Raw genomic sequence first — 21048 nt, 5'->3', positions numbered from 1 at the left:
GAAAATAAAAAGTATATATTTAAATAAAAATATTAATAAGACATGTTTATTAAAGTTATTAAAAGTATTATAATTTATGGGTCGAAATATAATCTTTACTATTATTAAAGTTCAGAATAATAAAAAAATTATTTATGCTTAAAAAATAACTTTCAAAGATATTTTTCTTCAAAAAATTATCTTTTATCTATAAATAATAAAAAAACAAAATATGTAGGAACAAAAGGAGTATGATTCATATATTTCTATAAGCAGGATTTATTTTATGGCAAATATTTTAAATTATAAATCCTCACTGAATTGATGAATTTTTAAATATATATATAAATTTTTTTATAAGTGTATATTATGTTTATTCATAAAAACATGAAAAATGCTTATTTCTAAGGTCTTTAAATAAACTGTTCCTAAATTGGGGACCAGTTTATTTTAAATAAAAGTTTCGTATAAATTTTTACAATATATATATATATATATATATACAAAAGCATAATAATTATATGCTTGGCAATAATTATATACATATTATAACTATTTTATAGTATAATTCGGGATAAATAAAATCATAATAACATAAATTACTGCGTTCTCTAATTTTATATATATATATATATATATATATATATATATATATATATAAAATCTCTCTTACAAACTATGGCCGGTATTCATATTTAAAATCTTCGTCCGATCTTATATTTAGGCCGGGTTTACAATAGATGTAATAAGCTCTAAGCCTTAAGAAATTGATCAATCACAGTCAATTATTCCCCTCATTCTTGACTGTGATTGGTGAATTTTTTAAAGCTTAGAGCTTACTCACCTGTTGTAGATCTGGCCTAAGGCTAATATACAACAGATGTAGTAAGCTCTAAACTTTAAGAAATTCACCAATCACAATCAAGAATGAGGGGAATAATTGACTGTGATTGATCAATTTCTTAAGGCTTAGAGCTTACTACATCTATTGTAGACCCGGCCTTAGACAATCTTAAATATAAGATCGAACTATGAATACCGGCCTATAGCGGGAAGCACACACTTTTACATAGGCGCATAAGCGTAAGCATAATAATCTTGATTGGTCTATAAACGTATGCATAAAAAATTCAACCAATCAAATTTCCTATGTATATATGCTTATGTGCTTATGCAAAAGTGTGTGTTCCCCGCTTATATCTTCGCACCGCCGCCATGTTGGATTGTGACGTCAGAGGCGAGGAAACACGCTGAAAATTATTAGATGCTATTTTTAAATGAAAAAATATTTTGATGAAATACTATTTCAGGTAGGGCTTTAGCACACTTTTAAAATACCTCGAAAATTACTTTTCTTTTGACAGTTATTAATCAACAATGTGTCATGTAGAATGACTGCGCATATGTGCAAGGACCAGACAGACTGGGCCTCATATTACAGTCATTTTACAACTGTTAATATTTATTATAAAGGGAAAAGGCTAGTTTTTGAGGTATTTTAAAAGCGTGTTGAAGTCATCTGAAGCTGTGTCATCGAAATATTTTTTTATTTCGAAATGACATCTAAGAATTTTTAGCGTGTTTTCTCGCCTGTACGACGTCACATGGTCGGCGAGAGCCCAAGAGCCTTATTAGCCCATTCCCTACTTTAATTTTTAAAGTATAAGATATATAAAATCTTTTTTCGTTTTATCATTAAATATCTCTACAAGATTCAAACTTAAATTCCTTATATATATAATGTTCTTCAGATTTTGTCCAAATTAGATCAAGTTATGATCGATACAGATTTTAGCGATCCAACTTGAAAGTTTTTAAGCAACAGTGGCGTTTTGCTTAAAGCTTTGAAGATGAGACTTCTGCATCCTAATAGGCTTATTGGGCGCGGTAAGGAGTTTGCTCCAGACGCGACAGGTTTTGCTAGACCATACCCACATGCCGGAAGTGACGCCGATCACGAGAGACAAGAAGAGCCTGAGAAGAGTGATCTCAAGACCGGCGGCCTGATAGATCGGACCTGGAGCGCAGTTCTGAGCCGTACGGCAATCCAGGGCGGCGAGTAGCGCCAATTTTCGCCATCGCGGTTTTACCGAGGCTTCGTGCAGCACGCAGATCAGACCGCCCAGCGCTGGCAACGCGTATAACAGTGCGAAGATACCTAGCCGCGTCATCAAACGTTCTAGCTTGGTTGCGCTGCGTCCGGCGCAACGTACAGCCCTTCGCACGCGGACCAGAGCACTTCCAGCGATACCACCAAGCACGCAGCCCAGCAATAGCAGTATGGCGTGCGGCATCACTTCCAACCATAATGCCGATTCATCAGAGATCTGACACAATCCGGTTAATTCGTCCGCTACCACGTTGCGCGATAGCAAACTTCCTGTATAGAGAAATAAGATATACTCAAAAATTTGCAGAGAAATTGCTACAATATGCAGGCTGTTCCTTTTGACAGTCAAATATCTCGAAATGAGGATTTAAGAAAAATATATCAGACAAAAATTATAGAATTTCAAGAAGGGGAATATAACATTGTGACTTATTGGAATAAAATTTTTCAAGATTATTTAAAAGTTAATTTAGTTCTTTTAAATGGAATACTTAATTTTTTTCTGATTATATTCAGAAAAACCTTCATAATTGTATTGTGCTCGATAAAATAGGTATGCGTTGTACATAGAAAAAAAAATTATCTCAGACTAAAAAGTCTTACCTCCTGTAAGGAATATCGGAAAAATCCATGCGGCCGCGTGAAGATAGGATGAAATGTTGTGAAGAGCTTCCTGCTCCACTCAATTCTTGGCACAAGAGCCACAACCACATAGCACTGCCACATGTGTTACACTAATCCCAAATAGTACTGACCAACCACCAGATAGTACAGGGACACTCTTCAAAAGCATCGCGTATCTACTCAATAGATAAATCGAATAAAAAAAAATATCAAAATTTTATTACATATGAAAGAATCTATATCCATACTTACTGGAACATACTTGGTCCATCAATCTGATTGACGCAGCTGATCTTTTCAGCACCAACCGCACCCCGAATAATAAAAGCCGCTGAAAGGAGATTATAGCAGAGCGCCAGGAAAACTATTGGCCTTTCGGGATAACGAAATCTGGATGGCTCGATCCAGAAAGTTAACAATGTGAAGAGCGTCGACAGGAAACATAACCACGCCCAACCGGTCATCCAACGCTCAGCGAATCTCTTATCTTCTGAGCGATAATATGCATCGGTGCCGCAACGTGGTGCACAAAAAATCTGAAATACAGAGCAGCAAGAAATTACAAAAATATATATATTTTTATTATTATCACTCTTGTTTGGTCATCTAATCATTTTTAATTATGCACTTAAATCCTAACCATTTCTGCATCAGGTATCTGCACAAAATGAGGTGGACATTGATGTTGCTGCTGTTGTATTCGCGTAGAAGTCTTCAATTGTTCATGCATCGCTGGCCATTGCGGTTGAATAATTGGCAATGTCGGTGAATTAGTGTCGTCTAACGTTTCGTCCGGTGGTTGCACGCACAGTGTGTTTCCTATAATATAATATAAGAGTGTTAATTAGGGAGAGAGACCAATTTGAATAATAACATTAAATTTCGGTGTTTTTTAATTAATGACAATGATGACTCGATGATAAATAGATTCTTACCACGATCAAGGAAACGGTCGCAATCCAACATGTGTGGCCACGGCAACGTGAGACTGGTTAAAGCCGGCTCGCAGTCTCTTCTTACGGAAAGACAAAGAGACTTGCACGCCGGTATTTGCATAGCTACATGCTCTGAGCAAACTGGGACGAAGACGGCACATAAGAAAAGCCTAAGGTGTCTCGAACAGTTGTAATGGACCAGTGGCATAAATGTCGTCAGCTGTAAGTAACACGATTAGAAGGACGATGAGAATATGTATGACATGAAAAGTACATATGGATTTGTATATTTTTTCTCCTATAGTTTGATTACAATTATACCATCTATATGTTTGCCAATTCATTAACATATATGTAAGCCCGAGTTATAATATTCCACTCAAAAAAATGTTTTGCAGATGTAGGTATGATTTCTAATTGTTGCAACAAAAAATTTATAGCTATTTTTTGTATCTAATAGAATATCATTTGTCACAGAAAGAATTTATAGCAGTTTTAAATTCTAGCAATATCTGCTAGAAAATTTTAATCCTATTGCTAAATATTAATCACTGTATTGGATAAATATGAATTTCAATACTACAGCTAGAACAATTTTTGTGAAAAATATAGCTGTTAATTATAACTGTTAGCAAGATAATATATCAATTTTATAGATATCACAGCCAACTTATTTTGTAGCTACAGCTAAAAAATTACTCATATATCAATATATTATAAATATCATAGCTAACTTAGTTTTGTAGCTACAACTAAATTAATAACTAAATAAAAATAAATTAATTGTAATAGTAATAATACACGGAAGAAATTTTACATTAAAAATTACTATAACTTAAGTTAAAGTTCTATGTAAAACTAAAAATTACATTAATTGACAGTTAATTTTTAGTTTTACATATACTATGTCATACTGACTTTAACTTATATAGAATTGGGTCTGATGGCCCACAACTATTACACACCATAGTAATTTTTAATGTAAAATTTCCTCCGTGTATTATTACTATTACAATTAATTTATTTTTATTTAGTTATTAATTTAGTTGTAGTTACAAAACTGAATCAGCATCCGGCAGGATCGGAGCAGACTTACACGTATGACATAGTTGCACGCGTGACAGTTGAACGCAAGACAGTTAAATCACAGTTACATAGATTAAGTGCATTATACAAACTATATTAAGTGTCAAGATTATATATTTATTTGTCTCTCGCTGCTAATTTTTTTCTGTGATCACAGCCAACTTTCTAACAAATATGTTTGATCTTACACAGTTAGTCACTAAGATAGGTGCCACAGAAAAACTTCTTTCCTAAATTCACAAATAGCTCAGATGTAAATTCTGTCTGTCAGTTAGATTGATTCCGTGCAAAAATACATGATTTGCAATATGTGCTAATCATTGCTACTTTAGTTAATTTTTTTGCACTAAAAAATTTTTGCTATAGTTACAAAACCATTTTTTTGAATATCAGATATTAAAAGTGCTTCAATCTCCAAAACAAACTAACAATAAACTAAATGCTTGAGACAAGTGAAGTTAGCCCTTCATTAGAATTTGTCATTCTCTTTCTCTCCACTTATGCCTGTGGAACAACTTTCTAAGATTGTATTATATGAAATGTATCATTTTTTTGACAACAATCGCATATTAGAACGTTACGTTCTAAAAATTTATTGACATCCATTTATTTTTAGATCTGTGATTATTGAAATTAATATTACTAAAAATTATATATTTATTATCATACAGATATATGGTCATACATTGGGAAACGTATGAGACCAATATCTAGAATTTAGATAGTTGAGACGGTATGTCTAATATATTGGGCCAATGTTTTTGTACGATCAATTATCATTTTACAATTTTTGGTGCAATGTTGGCTAAATGCAAAATACAACATTTTATCAAACATGGCCATCGATAAACCAGCGTGACGCCACCAACATCGGTCTACATTGTTATTTCAGAACATCGTATCGACATAATAAACATTGGACCCAATCAATATAGATCTAATATATAAAACCGCAATGTTTATGTGCCTGCTCGGGTTTGATAGTTATTCATTCTCTGCATTCCCGCCTGTTTCTAATTTTGTTTAAAATTTTGGTAAATCTCCTTATTTTTTTTTCTATAACCTTTCGTATAATGGCATTTTTACAACGTCTGACCTATATATATATATATATGTCATATACGAAAGGTTATGAAAAAAAAAAATAAATTTACCAAAATTTTAAACAAAATTAGAAACAGGACGGGATGCAGAGAATGAATAACTATCAAACCCGAGCAGCACATAAACATTGCGGTTTTATATATTGAATCTATATTGATTGGTCAATGTTTATTATGTCGATCCGATGTTCCGAATATATATATATATGTGTGTGTGTATGAATAAGTTTCTTAAAACGGCTGAAATCGATTCGGAAGGGATTCATCTTTTTCATGTCAAAGACGTAAATTAGAGATTATAGAGAACACGATTTTTAGAATTAGTAGTTAAAGGATTTTATTGATAAGACATTTATTCGAGCTGTTTCCGCGCTTTAGCTTTTATCGGCCTGTTTTCTTTCTATAATTCTTTAAATATTTTTTCTTTATTCCGTATATAGATTCGGAATTTTTTTTATGTACTTGGTTATAGGTTAGACTAGATTAGGTGGTGCATTTTTTAGAAAAACTTTGCTTAGGTATCTTTCCATCATTGCTTCATCTTATAAACACAGGACAAAGCCTACGACGGAGATAGAGATGGAGAGGACGAGAAGATAATGCATCCTCCGACGATGAAGCAGGGAAGGAGACTTGATTCTATGAAAATATAACGAGCGATGAGCATTGGGGGGGTAATTATCCCGCCCATTCTTCCCGCCTCGATCCTAATGAATCCTCGCACGTTCATGCGAGGCCCACCAAAGCCGCTTTCTTCTTCCTTCCTCTACTAGATTTGCCCATACACGAACACGATGTTGTGTTCCTCTCATCCACGATGCACCCCCCAATTATAGCCTCATGAAATTACGTGGTAACCTGTAACGCCGAAGCCTTTCATCTCAGGCCCCGTATCGTGCTTCTCTTCTCACCAATCAAGGATTGGACCGGCCGAGAACCCGGTTCAGAGAAAAGCCTTATCTGGAAATCGCGTTCAATCATTTTTCTGTCTTCTCGCATAAACATATACTGAATGAATTGATATGACAAAAATATTGGTTGACATAAATGTATATTTTTCTAATCTTTGCAGTAGTATTAAAAAAATTAAGGAAATAATTAATATAATTTATTTTATACAAATCTATATAATATTTTAGTTAATAATAATATGTATAATTAAACGTACACAGAAGAGAATTCAAACAACTAATATATGTCTGATATTTCAATAAAAATGTAAAATAATTTCTATTGTTTCTCCTCCTAATTTACGATGATAAATTCAACGAAATTATACTTATTATTTGACGTATAATTTGTGTAATCATTTTTTACAATTTTAGATTTCGCCTTATCTCGTGGCCTTAGAAGCGAAATAACGATTCTGAGAGAAAGAAATGTGCGTAGACCGGTTTATTCATTATTTTTTATTCTTTTTCGGCAATGACCAGAAAGAGCTGAAGTAGGAAACAACGTGTAATATCTCATTTATATAGTCCCTTCAAAGAATTTTCAAAGCGGCCTTTCAAACAGACAATTCGCAACTAGAAGAAAGAAAGAGAGAACAGACGGATGACTTAACTTATTTCTTTTTTTCTCGCTTTTGTCTTTACACAGCACGATTGTTCTGTCTTGATCCGAGTCAGTGAGGCTCTTTGTAAGTTTTATGAATAACAAAATAAATTATCCAGACACAATATCAAGCTGAAAGACTTTGTGCAAAAATGCGATCAGATATATGTACATATATTTTAAGATAAAATTAGAAGTTTTCATATCTATTTTCTCATCAAGAAGTATTAATTATATAATTATATTATATCATTATATTAATTATAATATATAATAATTAAATTAATTATTATTAATCTTATAATAATTTATAATATTTAATGTATTGTCACGTTATTTAGCAGAGTTTATATTAATTATCTTATTATCAAAATATTTATGCAGAGTGCTTTCAAAAAGTTCCCAGACTGATGCAATAAAAAATCAAATTCTACAAAAAAAAATGAAATAAAATTTTATTATTCAATTTTCTACATATATATGTGTATATATATATGCATATTTATTTATTTATTTATAGAATATTCTTTTAAAGAATATAAGTCAATAGAATATATGTATGTTATTCATTTGTAAAGCTGCTAAAAGGTCTTGGAAAACTCCTGCTGGGAAATTGTATTTTAATGCTTTATAATGGCGCGTTAAATATCGTCTTTAAATCTTTATATATAGTTATTCCCTTTCAATCACCAATTTTATCTTGAGAAACATAAAAATCAACAGGTGCCAATCTGGCCAAAAATTAGGAAACGACTTTCTTTTAAGGTTCCTAGATCCTCGCCGTGTTAGATGTGACGTCAAAGACAAGAAAGCACACGTTGAAAATTCTTAGATGCCATTTTTAAATGGGAAAAGGTATTCGATAAAAACATTACTTAGAGGTGGCTTTAGCATATTTTTGAAATACCTTAAAAAGACTGTTCTTTTCCCTTGACAGTCAATCAACAACCGCAAAATCAAGGTTGGGTAAGTTAATGATCTTTTAAATTAAATTAAGTTATATAAAGGTTGGTTGCTTATAAAATTAATTTAATTAATAAGTTAAAAGTTTACATGAACAACAAATTAACTCAGTTAAGTTAAGATTAAATTAACTGAAGTTAAATCAAAAGTTATTTTTAAAAACATTATTTATATTAAATTAGAATTTTGTTTGTTAATTCTTTTAAAATTTATAATAACAAATAGAAAGAAATTTTGATTTTTATATAGAAATATATTTTTTAGTAATTATACATTTGATGAGAATAAATGGAAATAATTAATAATAATACTTTAATTAAAAAATAATACGTTTATAACTTAAAAACGTAAAAAACAATAATGGTATTCAAAGATAAAAAAATTAACTTAGGAAAAAGTTAATAAGTTTAAGGTCAAAAATAACTAGTTAAAGTTAAAAATTAATATATATTTTAAATTAATTAAGCTAATTGTAAGTTAAAGGTTATTAACTTTTCAAGTTTTCAAGGAGCCAGAAGCCTTTAAAGTGTAAATTATATTTCTTGATTAAGCTTCATTCATAACGCTCACACAATGTACCATATATATATTATGGACGATGAATGTAGATAATCTGTGAATGTAAACAATCATATATGTTATCAACAGACTGCAAATATATGTGCTCTGTTTGTTATCACATTATTAATAAGATATTGTATCAGTTAATAGATGGTTCGCTTATACGTTGCTAAAAGGAAGATCGATGATTATTTAAAGAAAGATTGATGATTTTTATTTAAGAAAAATTGTATTTAAGAAAAGAAATGTGACAAAAAACAATTTCTTTAACCGCAATTGCTCATCTTTCTCTATGTACTTTAATTTAATGTTGACACATTAACTTACAATAGAAAGTGCAAGTATTTGTGTGCTTTATAAATGTTATGTGGTGTTATTCTTTAGTTTCTGAAATATACGACTTTGAATATAAAATAAATTTGTAATAAAAATTATATAAAATATTAATATTAAAATAAAATATAATTATAATATTAAATTTTTGATCCGCCATTTTAAATTTTATAAATCTGATTACACATTCATTAATATACCTGCGTATGTATAGTAATTAAATGATCCAAGTAATATATATACACTAATTTTTATGAAAAAAATGAGCCATTTACTGATTTTACTTTAATCTCTGAAGATTTCTGTATTAATATAACAATATAAGCGCAAAAAATATACTTACAATTTTATGATCTAATTTTTTTCTGATACACTTCTTTAGGTTCGATCTTTCATATTTTTACAAAACTTCATTTTGTCGTAGCCTTTGTATTACATCCTAATTAAATGTTATATCTTGTGGAAAGGTGCAAAAACTGCTCGTTTCGTATTTTTTATTATAGAATCGACATCTCGAAAATTAAACGTGCGCAATTTTTACGAGCGGATTCGTCTAATCAACAAAAATATGTACAAGAAAATATACTTAGAGAATCTTGTAATCTTTTAGTATGTCTATCATATTATATCATCAGAATTTATTTTTAAAAATCTATATAAATATTATTCCCATTTTTAGTAAATCTCTCTTTTATTTTTTCTCCCGACTGCTGCCAACCGTAGGTTGGCGAAAAGAGAGGAAGTATGCGTTTCATCGAGCCCGGATCGGTCGTGACCTTAATTCTCGATAACTACTGCATAGTTTTATATCAACTTTGGAACATAAGTTTCTTATTAATCAAGGAAGGTTTAAAGCGTATTATTATCGTTATTTATTCTATTAATAAAAAGTGAAAAATGAGTATTATTTCGTCAATACGGTCTCTCATTGGCTGCTGTGTGAACCTAAGAGGAAAAATGATTCACCAATGAGATTCGTTGTAGTATCCGGATAGGGAATGTTGGTGACATTGGTATATGCATCTCGAAGTAATAATGACGGGACTGATAGGATAGGTTAGCTGTCACCTGTTGCGTGTTATTGTCAACAACAATATTAAGTGAAGTGTATTATTATGGATATATCTCAAGAAGATATAAATAAAGGAGTAAGTTTCTTCTTTTATATTTATTGTTTTTTTCTTTATTTAGAATATTGTTATTATTATTTATTTATTGTTTCTTTATTTATATGTAGGAAGAAGATACTCGCTTGAAGATATATGAAGAAGAAAACATTATTAATAATAGAAAACGAGTAAGTCTTGTTATTAATAATTAATAAAAATATATAATATAATTAATAATATAATTAATCTGTTGTAGTCATAACATGGCTATATGAATTTATATTTGTCTGCGTAGCCACTTATTTGCTATTAAATTTGCTACGTAGCCACATTGCTATAAATATCCACATATATAATTGTATAAATGTATATAGTTATTTTTTCTCTTATTTGTATATTATATAATAATTATATAATTAATTAAAAATATGTATACAAATATATTTATAGTTATACAAAGATATTAGCGCACCAATAATTATGGCAATGCAGACAAATATATTAACTTACATAGCCAATTATCTACTACAAAAGATTATTCACATATGTAATAATAATTAAGGCTATACAAATATATAAACTTACTTGTGATTACATAATGTATAAACTTATATAGCCATAAGAAAGTTAATATATTTGTCAAAGCCATAATTATAACTGCGTACAAGTTTATGTATTTGATATAAGATATTGTTGTCATCTGTCTTTGTCATCTGTCTCTCTCTATCTATCAATCTATCTATCTAGCTATTTTTTTTTTATTTATCTCTCTATTTATATTATATTATATTAATTTAAAAAATTGTAGCAGAAAAATATTTGGAAAGAATATAGAACATTGCAGTCACATGGTGAGTGTATGTGTGTCTTTATTATTATTATTATTATTATATTATATACATTGTAATATATATATTACATAATAAAACTTTTACATGTGTAGGATGAAGAAGCAGAGAGACAAAAGAATGAAGAAACAGCATAAGAACAGCAATAAATTAGAAAATAAATAAAAAAAAAAAATAATAAAAAAAATTAGAAAATAAAAAATAAAAAATAAAAAACAAAAAAAAAATAAAAAATAAAAAACAATTAGAAAATAAATAATAAAAATAAATTAGAAAAAAAAAATTAGAAAATAAAAAATAAATTAGAAAATAAAAAAATTAGAAAATAATAATAAAATTTTTTACAAAAAAAAAACTCCCGACTGCTGCCAACAAAGTTTTAATGTTTAAATTAGAAAATAATGTTTAAATTAGAAAATAAATAAAAAAAAAATAATAAAAAAATTAGAAAATAAAAAATAAAAAACAATTAGAAATAAATAAAAAAATAAAAAACAAAACAAAAATTAAAAATAATAAAAAAACAAAAAAATTATAAGTATAAAAAATAAGCTTGTAAAAGTTGGAAATAATCACACATAAATAAAGTCTGTTGTTTATTATATAATTTTTCTTATTTAAATTTATTGTTATCATACATATTTAGCGCTATATAATTTACAAAAATTTCAGATTTTTGAATTCAAAAAATTTTTTTAATTATAATTATTATTATTAATTCTACAATTTACAAGAGCAGTCGGGAGGACGCCGCGCTAAATTTGAGACATATACGCACGCGCACGTTTTATGTAATAAATAGACACAAACACAAATATCGATACTCAACGGACGTTACAGTTTTTAGACGCGCGGCGTCTCCCGACTGCTCTTGTAAATTGTAGAATTAATAATAATAATTATAATTAAAAAAATTTTTTGAATTCAAAAATCTGAAATTTTTGTAAATTATATAGCGCTAAATATGTATGATAACAATAAATTTAAATAAGAAAAATTATATAATAAACAACAGACTTTATTTATGTGTGATTATTTCCAACTTTTACAAGCTTATTTTTTATACTTATAATTTTTTTGTTTTTTTATTATTTTTAATTTTTGTTTTGTTTTTTATTTTTTTATTTATTTCTAATTGTTTTTTATTTTTTATTTTCTAATTTTTTTATTATTTTTTTTTATTTATTTTCTAATTTAAACATTATTTTCTAATTTAAACATTAAAACTTTGTTGGCAGCAGTCGGGAGTTTTTTTTTGTAAAAAATTTTATTATTATTTTCTAATTTTTTATTTTCTAATTTATTTTTTATTTTTATTTGCATAAATTTAATTTAATTATACATGTATAATATATAATTGCATATAAAATTTGTACTAAAAGTTTTAATAATTAAAAATTAAGAATTTCACAATTTTCGCCTCGATTTATCATTATTATTCCCGACTTCTCGAAAGACTTCGCATAAAAAGTACTTATCAAATCCGCATATGTATCCGTCAATGTTCTCATACGCACGCACTCGCTTCCATGTACGCCGTATACTGGGGAACGTAGCTGTTATAAAAATACGCAGTTTGCTCGTCCAGAGCTATCTCGCTTCGAGCGGCTTCAAAGGAAGCCGCCTTAATGTTATTACGATAATAAAACTGTGAACGAGCGAGAGTAAACCCCCTCCTCAACTATAAATACCTTTCTTTCCCTCATGTGTGAATGTGTATATGTATGTACATACAGGGTGTCTCATTTTAATGTTCCACCCCAAATAACTCTCTTTTTTATTTTTAATTGTAGAAGAACATGTTTCAGATAAAAGTTGTAAGTATGATTTCGAGGGTATAAGATGGCACCATTAGTTTGATTTTCAATAGTTGTTTGAGGGTCACGTGACGACACCTTCAATTTTTAAACAAAACCACCTATTTTTTATTGCATATTCTTGTAGCTTATCTCAAAAACTTTCCAAAACCCTATAATAAAATATTTTTTCATTAAGTACTTTTTAAGTTATAAAGGTTCGAAATTGCCAATTTTTTGACATAAAATGTAAAATATTCAGTTTTCGGTAATTATATCTTATGTCTCCCTCGAAACCTGCAATTTTTGTCTGAAACATGTTCTTCTACAATCAAAAATAAAAATTATTTAGGGTGGGACATTAAAATGCGACACCCTGTATATATGTGTATTATACACGCGCATGCATTAGAGCGAATGAGCAATTTTTTCTCCACGCGGTTATTTCATGAATGAAAAATCCATTGAATCAATTCATCAATAAAATATATACAGGTATGTAAATTATTCAAAACAAAAATAAAACTAATATATAATATATACTAATCAAACTAAATAATATACACTAATAAAACTAATATACACCATTAATAAAAACAAAATAGGAAACACTTTTCATACTTAAAAATTTTTGGCTATTTTCAAACCACTGAAATTCGGCGAAAAAATCATATAAATCGTAGACAAAATTTTTTTTTAATTTTGAAGCTTGAAGTTTCAATTTTAATATGCTTGGTGGTTTTTAATGTTTTTTATCTTTCTTGTTCTAAAAAATATAGATTAAACAAAATTTTAAATATATTTTGTAGATAATATATATATATATATATATATATATATATTATACAATATATGTTACAATTTATAGAACTTGAATTGAATTTTTCGAGAGAAATTTTTTTTATCAAGCTGCATTAATATCATAAATATATAATTTTAGGAAACTAAACAATATGCGTTCTTTTTTAAAGCATAGAACAAAGATAATTTTTTTTAATCCAATATTGCTAATTAATCAGTTGAACTAATTGTAAGATTTGATCAATCGTACTGATTATTCTATTGTAAACATTAATCGATATATTGGATAGATATATTAATAGCATTTTTTAAAATCAAAAAGCAAAAGATTGCACTATTATTATAACATGTAGGGATAGTTCGTTCAGCACAATCGCTAATTTTGATATACCAATTTAATTAATTTACGATATAAAACTATAAAGTCACCAGATGATAATTAAAAAATGGTAATAATTCAATCGACCAACTCTGGCAAATAAGTAATTTTATTGACTATTCACAACGTTTCGGCCGTATCAAGTGCTATGTTCTTAAACCAAAGTAAATCACAACTTTTTAAAAAACAAAAATTTGATCTTAGAATATGACATGATAGTATGAAAACGAAATAACTATGAATAGTCAATAAAATTACTTATTTGCCAGAGTTGGTCGATTGAATTATTACCATTTTTAATTAATTTAGTTTATGTGAAGGCAGATTGATTATTGTACTGAAGAAGACTAAGTAAGTCGAAACGTTTACCTTATGATGATGTAAAGAATTTAAGTTTAAATTTTAATTTATATAAGAATTTAAGTTCAATATTTACTAATAAATTTGAATTTATTTTATCACACCTATTTGTTTGCTCGTAAGTTGGTCTTATATTGTATTGTTTTAATTATTGTATAGCATTTTTTAATTTTTTTTATAATTGAGTATTTAAAAATAAATCAACAGATGCGAATTATCTTTATTTAATATCATTCGGCATAATTTCATTATTTGCAATTCAAAGTATACCTTTATTAAGAAATCTATCTCACATATATTTGTATAAATTTTTTTACTTTACTATTCAATATATATTATCACCTTTCAAAATATTTTATAGTATTTTCTTCTGAATCACCTTATACATAAAGTTTAAGTATAAAAGAGTTTCATTTATGTAAAAAAAAATTTATTTATTTTAAATTTATTTTAAAAATTCACATTCTTGCAGATATGTTATTATTACATATATGCAGAAAAAATAACATATGATCCTAAATCTATATGCACATGTACTTGTGTATGTATTCATTATGTTTTCAATTTTTGATCATTGTTTTCTATTGTATTAATCTTATTAATAAGAAGAGAGAGGAAGATTTTGTGTTAAAAAAATAATTAATTTTTTACTTTTATTTAATAAAATTTCTTTTTTCAATAAATAAATCGATCTTTACAAAAATAGGCAGAAATTTTCTATTATTTCGATAAATTATTCGAGTCTATTTATCGTGTTTTTATGGTATAAAATTTTTTTCAAAAAAATATTTTCTACCCCTTTTAATATATTCCATTCTAAAAGAGAAAAAATAGCGAAAATTTTAGGAATTAAAATTATTATTACCCATACGCGGCACAGGATCTTGCAGCAATATGGCAGCAATAGCAATATTGCAATCTTGCATATTGCGATCCAATATTACAGCAATAGTAAATATTGCAATTTGCATATTGTGATGCAATATTGCAGTAATATTGCAATCTTGCATATTGCAATGCAATATTCCCTAACAGTACACATCCCGAAGACGTTCAGAGAACATCCTGAGGATGTTCCAATGTCCTCTGGATATCCTCTGAATGTCTTTCGGATATGATGAGCTATTAGGGTTGCAGCAATATTGCTGAAATATATAAATATGAAATATTGCTGCAATAATGTGATAACAAAATGTTGCAGCAACTTTATAAAATAAACTGGTATATTTTTACAAAAATTATACATACAAAAATAATATAATATATTAATTTGTGTGTGTATATATGCATTTGCAAATTTTTTAATAATTTAACAAAATTAAAATTTTTATTATATACCCCTCGTTCAGCTTGTCGCTGATCCTCATGGTCCATAAAATTCGGCATCGCCGTCAAATTATAACGTAGCCCCCGACAAAAGGATACGCTGAGTTTTTCGCATTTCGGCTCGGTCCTAGCATGTCCATGATTGATACTCCATCCTTGGCCCGGACCCAATACCGCCGATAGAATGAGCATCATCGCCACGAGCGATATCATTTTAATGTCGATGACATTCACATCTTATTCCACACAAAATGTATGTATAAATAATAATAATAATAATACACAGACACACATATATATATATATATATAAAATTTGTCCATGGAATTTTGTACTCGACGCTCGCGATAAAGGACTCGCATTCCCGCGGAACACAAAACACATCACCGACCCACCGCGTCCATTCACATCAATGGTCGGCAACCGACTGACGGCCGCTGGTTGGAAAGGGGCGGGGCGGGACGGGGGTCGGACGGTTCTCTCCTGCACCTTCCACTTTTTGCCGTCACTGCGGGCCCTATTATCTCGAGGCCCAACTGCCGAGGATTATAGGACCGATCCCGCAAGCGTAATTAGGAACAAAGAAAGCGCCGGATGCTAGATTACTTTGACGATAAACTTTTGCCGGTTTCTTAGAAATGCGAATCTTTTATTAGTTATATACAGTGTATTGAAAATTAGACCGACAAATTTTGAAGGGAAAATAGAAGACATGAAAATAACTATTTTTTTGTTAATACTATTTTTCTATTTTACATTTTTAATTTAAATTTAAATAAGGTGTTTTTTTGAGAATTTTTAATATAAAAACTGCTTATAGCAGATCGTTCTAAAACTTTTAGGCGTTTATTTATTAAATATTTATAAATACAAAAATTAATAAATTATATATCGTCGATGAACTAATATAAAATAAGAAAAAGTATAAAATTGATAATATGCCCAGATAGCACCATGTCTAAAATGCACGCATAAGTCATCATTAAGAAATCTTTAAGACATCTTTAAGAAATCTTATGATATGATATCCCAAAGACATCTTGAAAACATCTTAAAATGTCTTATGGGTGCATTTTGGACATGGTAGTGCTATCTGAGTGATGAACCCCTTAGAACGAAATAATACGATTTTCAGGTATACATTTTTTTACTTATTTATGCAAAAAAATTGTTTAAATTTATTTTTTTATTAATGTTAAAGGTTCATCGACACAATGTAATTTTATAATAAGAAAATTTTTAGTTTTTTAATTCAGAATGCTAGCTATAATTTGCAACTCTGACGGCGTAAAAAGATTCTTCAAAAGCGACCTTTACAATTTATACTTTTAACTAAACAAAAAATTTTTATACTTGTAAATATATTTAATAACAAATGCCTAAAAGTTTCAAAATGATTTGCTGTAAAGTTTTCCAAAAAAATTCTCAAAAACCAATCATATTTTTGATTTTCTAATCCAAGAAACAAACTCTGACGCCATACATTGTACGATTGTGTCGATAAAACAGATATAATCGTGAAGGAGTCCCTTAGATAGTAAACAATTAAATAACATATAAGGACAAATTTAATTTTAATCTTAAATAAAACACGGATCAAATACATATATATGAAAATAATTCACTATTTTTTACAGTAAATGCTCAAAAATTTCTTCATTAACTTTAAAAATTAGTATTAAAAATGTTTTATATAAAGTCTTATTCTTATTTTTTCCTTCAATGTTTATCGGTTTTAATTTATATTATTAACACCCCTAAGTAGCAAACTGACGTCATTAAACATCAAAATAATGTCATCGACGTCAAATGACGTCAGTTTGCTACCTGGGTGAGCATATATAATTTATATATATACATATATATATATATATATATATATATATATATACGATATATAAACTATAAATAAGTTTTGAGATATTTTCCAATCACTATATCACATTTTATAAATATTTATCTTATTTACTAAATTCTAGAGAATCCAGTAAATAAGATAAATATTTATAAAATATGAGCGAAATAAAAACAAAATTTATTTATTATATAATAACATTTATATATAATAACAACGAGAATATATATAGCGAGCCGGAGAACGCGATGCAAGAAAGAGGAATAAGAAGGGAAAATTTGAGATAGGATGAGGTGGCCTTTCAGATGATCATTTTAAGCCGTGAAGGGAAGATTTGATTTGCTTGGCGGGTCCGTTTGTCTTATCCCTGCGCCATCACATAATTTGTAGCGGCGCTCAACTTCTTAGAGATACCTTGCAGTAGCTTATTTCGATTCACGTATCACTATCTTCCTTCTTTTGCAGGTTGAAAACATAATATATAAAATAGAAGTAACGCAAAATAAAACAGAAATAAAATATAATAACAAAATAAAAAAGCATTAAATTAGTACATATGCATTGTCCCATACAGCACCGATAGATTGCAAAAACATTACAACAATCTTTCACCGCAATATTGCAATATTGCAAATTCACTTCAAAATGTTGCTACATCATTGCTGTTGAATTGCAGCAATGTTAAAATGTCCGCTTTTTGGAAGATTGCAACAAAATATTACAACAATATTGCAATGTTATGAATTTGCAATAATGCATTGTTATTGCAACCATAAACTAATGTTGCATATACAGGTATATAAATGTAAATAAATCATTAATGAAAATACGTTGTAGTTAATTTATATATATTACAATATATAAATTATAGAATTTTGATTACATGCAATATTTCCGAAATATTAATGTCATGTTGCTACAAGTGTGCTGGAATTTTGTGATCTTATATCTCTGCAATGTCTTTTATAATGTTGCATTGCAACTTGCAACATTGCAACGTTGCTGCAATATAATTGCAATAATCTGTGCTGTATCAGGTTGCTACAGTTTGTATTGTAATATTGCTGCGGTATTGTATTTCAATATTGTTGCATAATTGTATTGCAATATTTCCACAAGCGGACATTTTACCGTTGCTGCAGTATTGCAACAATTTTGCAGCAACATTTCTGCCAATGTTACAATCTTGCAAAGAAATATTTCTGCAATGTTGCTGCAATAATATTTGTGTTTTAATTTTTTTTTTATGTAAAAATATACTACAATAAAAAGATAAATAATTTTATTTATGTATACATATGTATGTCTTATTCATTATAAAAAATTGACTTTTAATCCTAGACTTTAATTATGCAGCTACACATATATATTAAATATATATACGTATATATATATATATATATATATATATATATATATATATATATACAATATATATAATTATTTTTTTAATAACTTTTTTGTAAAAACTAGTTAATAATTTTATATCTACATTTATATAGATATAAAACTATTATATTTTTGCTCTTTATTTTTATATTATTTTAGGAGATTATATATGTCAGTACATTTGCATTTGCAATATTTTTCAAATTCTTATATGTTCTAACTTTATACATAATGTATTTGAGTTAAGCATCGTGAAGTTTATTGCCACATGTGACGAATCGATGACGAGCGAGACCGAGCGAGATCAATAGAAACCTGTTGTATTTTTAATTTTAATATATACTGAAAGTGATTGCTTTTAGAATAAATCTTTATTTTTATCTGCTTCATACAGAGTCTTGTGAGCTAATGATAAAAGTTGAAGGAATGGTTGCTATATCTGCGAAAAACAATCTATACTTACTAATCATAAAGGAATTTACTTTTTAAAAGTAACTAGAATAATTTTGTGTGTGTTTACAAGAAGGACATATTTTAAATATAGAACCTATAGAACTAAACAAGTAAATTAAACAATATTTTCTTAACAAAACCGAACACTTTTTACACTTGAATTTATCTCATCCCGTGACATGGCGATCTGAATTTCGATCTGCGTCCATAAATAAATGTTTATTACTTTATAACCAAAATATAGTCTAAAATTTCAAAATTTCGAATATATTATAGAATACATGAATTACATAAAAGATTAATTATTTAACCAATTAAATTATTTTTAACTGTCCTAAAAATAAAAAATTTATAATTGTATAAAAGTAAAATAATCGAATAAATCCGGGCAACTGAGAAACCAAAGCAGGATGGGAAAGTGCCAGATAAACAATTTAGTGAAAATTTATCACTTTATATATAGATGTTTCGATTGGACCATCTTCAGTACAAAAACGCATTTACAAAGATGATAATTATTAGGACAAGGCGAGTCAATCGATTTTATTAAAAAGCTTGCGTCAACGACTAACAGCCAGATCACTATATATATAAATATATATATATTTTTTTTTTTTTAAATATATATATATATATATTATATTTTTAAAAATTAAGGAGCTGACTTAAAAAAAAAAAAAAAAAAAAAAAAAAAAAAAAAATCTTATTATATATATATATAATCTATAAATTTTCACTAAATTGTTTATCTGGTATACTTTCCATTTTGCTTTGGTTCTCGCAATTGCCCGTATATTTATTCGATAATTATTATTATTACTTTTATAATTTTTATTGAAAATCTGTTTAACATTTTATTTTTTATTTTTGTAGTTTTAATAAGTTATTCCATTTGCGAAAATTATATTTAAAAATTAATTACTATATATATTTTTTATTGCTTGAAAAAATCTCCCGAGTAACAAACTGACGTCATTCGCAACATCAAAATGACGTATATATGTATCATTAAACGTCAAAATGACATCATGAAACGTCAAAATGACATCATTAAACGTCAAAATGACGTCATTAAACGTCAGTCTCTGCTACGTGGGAGGACATATATATAAGGAAGGAAAAAATCGATCTGCAGATTTTGATCTTATAATATAGAAGCTAAGACAAAATTACGAAACAATTTTTCGCCCGGCATGAAGTATAAGTATAAAGTATAATTTACTTGGTATCTTTTCTCAGATACAGCCTAAGGGGTTTCATTCTCTCCCTCTCTCACATCTCGTTCGTGTAATGGCGTATGCTGTTCACGTATCTCGGAAGTGTGAACCTGCGCGGCCCTTTTACGCCACATGATTGCATACCGCATCTGCCCGAACATGATGCAAGATTATATTATGTAAAATATAAATTCTAGATATTTTCAAAATCTATATTGCGAATTAATTTGTATTACGCGTGCACAAATATAAAGTTACGTATATTTT

General features: G+C 28.2%; 1 long non-coding RNA gene and 1 pseudogene across 1 annotated transcript; one reads left to right on the top strand and one right to left on the bottom strand.

The window, feature by feature from the left end:
• Nucleotides 1-634: 634 nt before the first annotated feature.
• Nucleotides 635-16080, bottom strand: LOC146724837 (frizzled-10-A-like; annotated as a pseudogene).
• On the top strand, nucleotides 10275-11373 carry LOC146724838 (uncharacterized). Its single transcript, XR_014926179.1, has 4 exons — nucleotides 10275-10396; nucleotides 10486-10545; nucleotides 11166-11214; nucleotides 11301-11373. It is a non-coding gene; the product is annotated as an uncharacterized LOC146724838 (long non-coding RNA).
• Nucleotides 16081-21048: the final 4968 nt, after the last annotated feature.

This window comes from Nylanderia fulva, unplaced genomic scaffold (assembly GCF_048542155.1).
Source record: "Nylanderia fulva isolate GAGA-0341 unplaced genomic scaffold, ASM4854215v1 Scaffold1136, whole genome shotgun sequence".
NCBI classification, from domain to species: Eukaryota; Metazoa; Arthropoda; class Insecta; order Hymenoptera; family Formicidae; genus Nylanderia; species Nylanderia fulva.
This window is presented reverse-complemented; position numbering and strand designations above follow the sequence as displayed.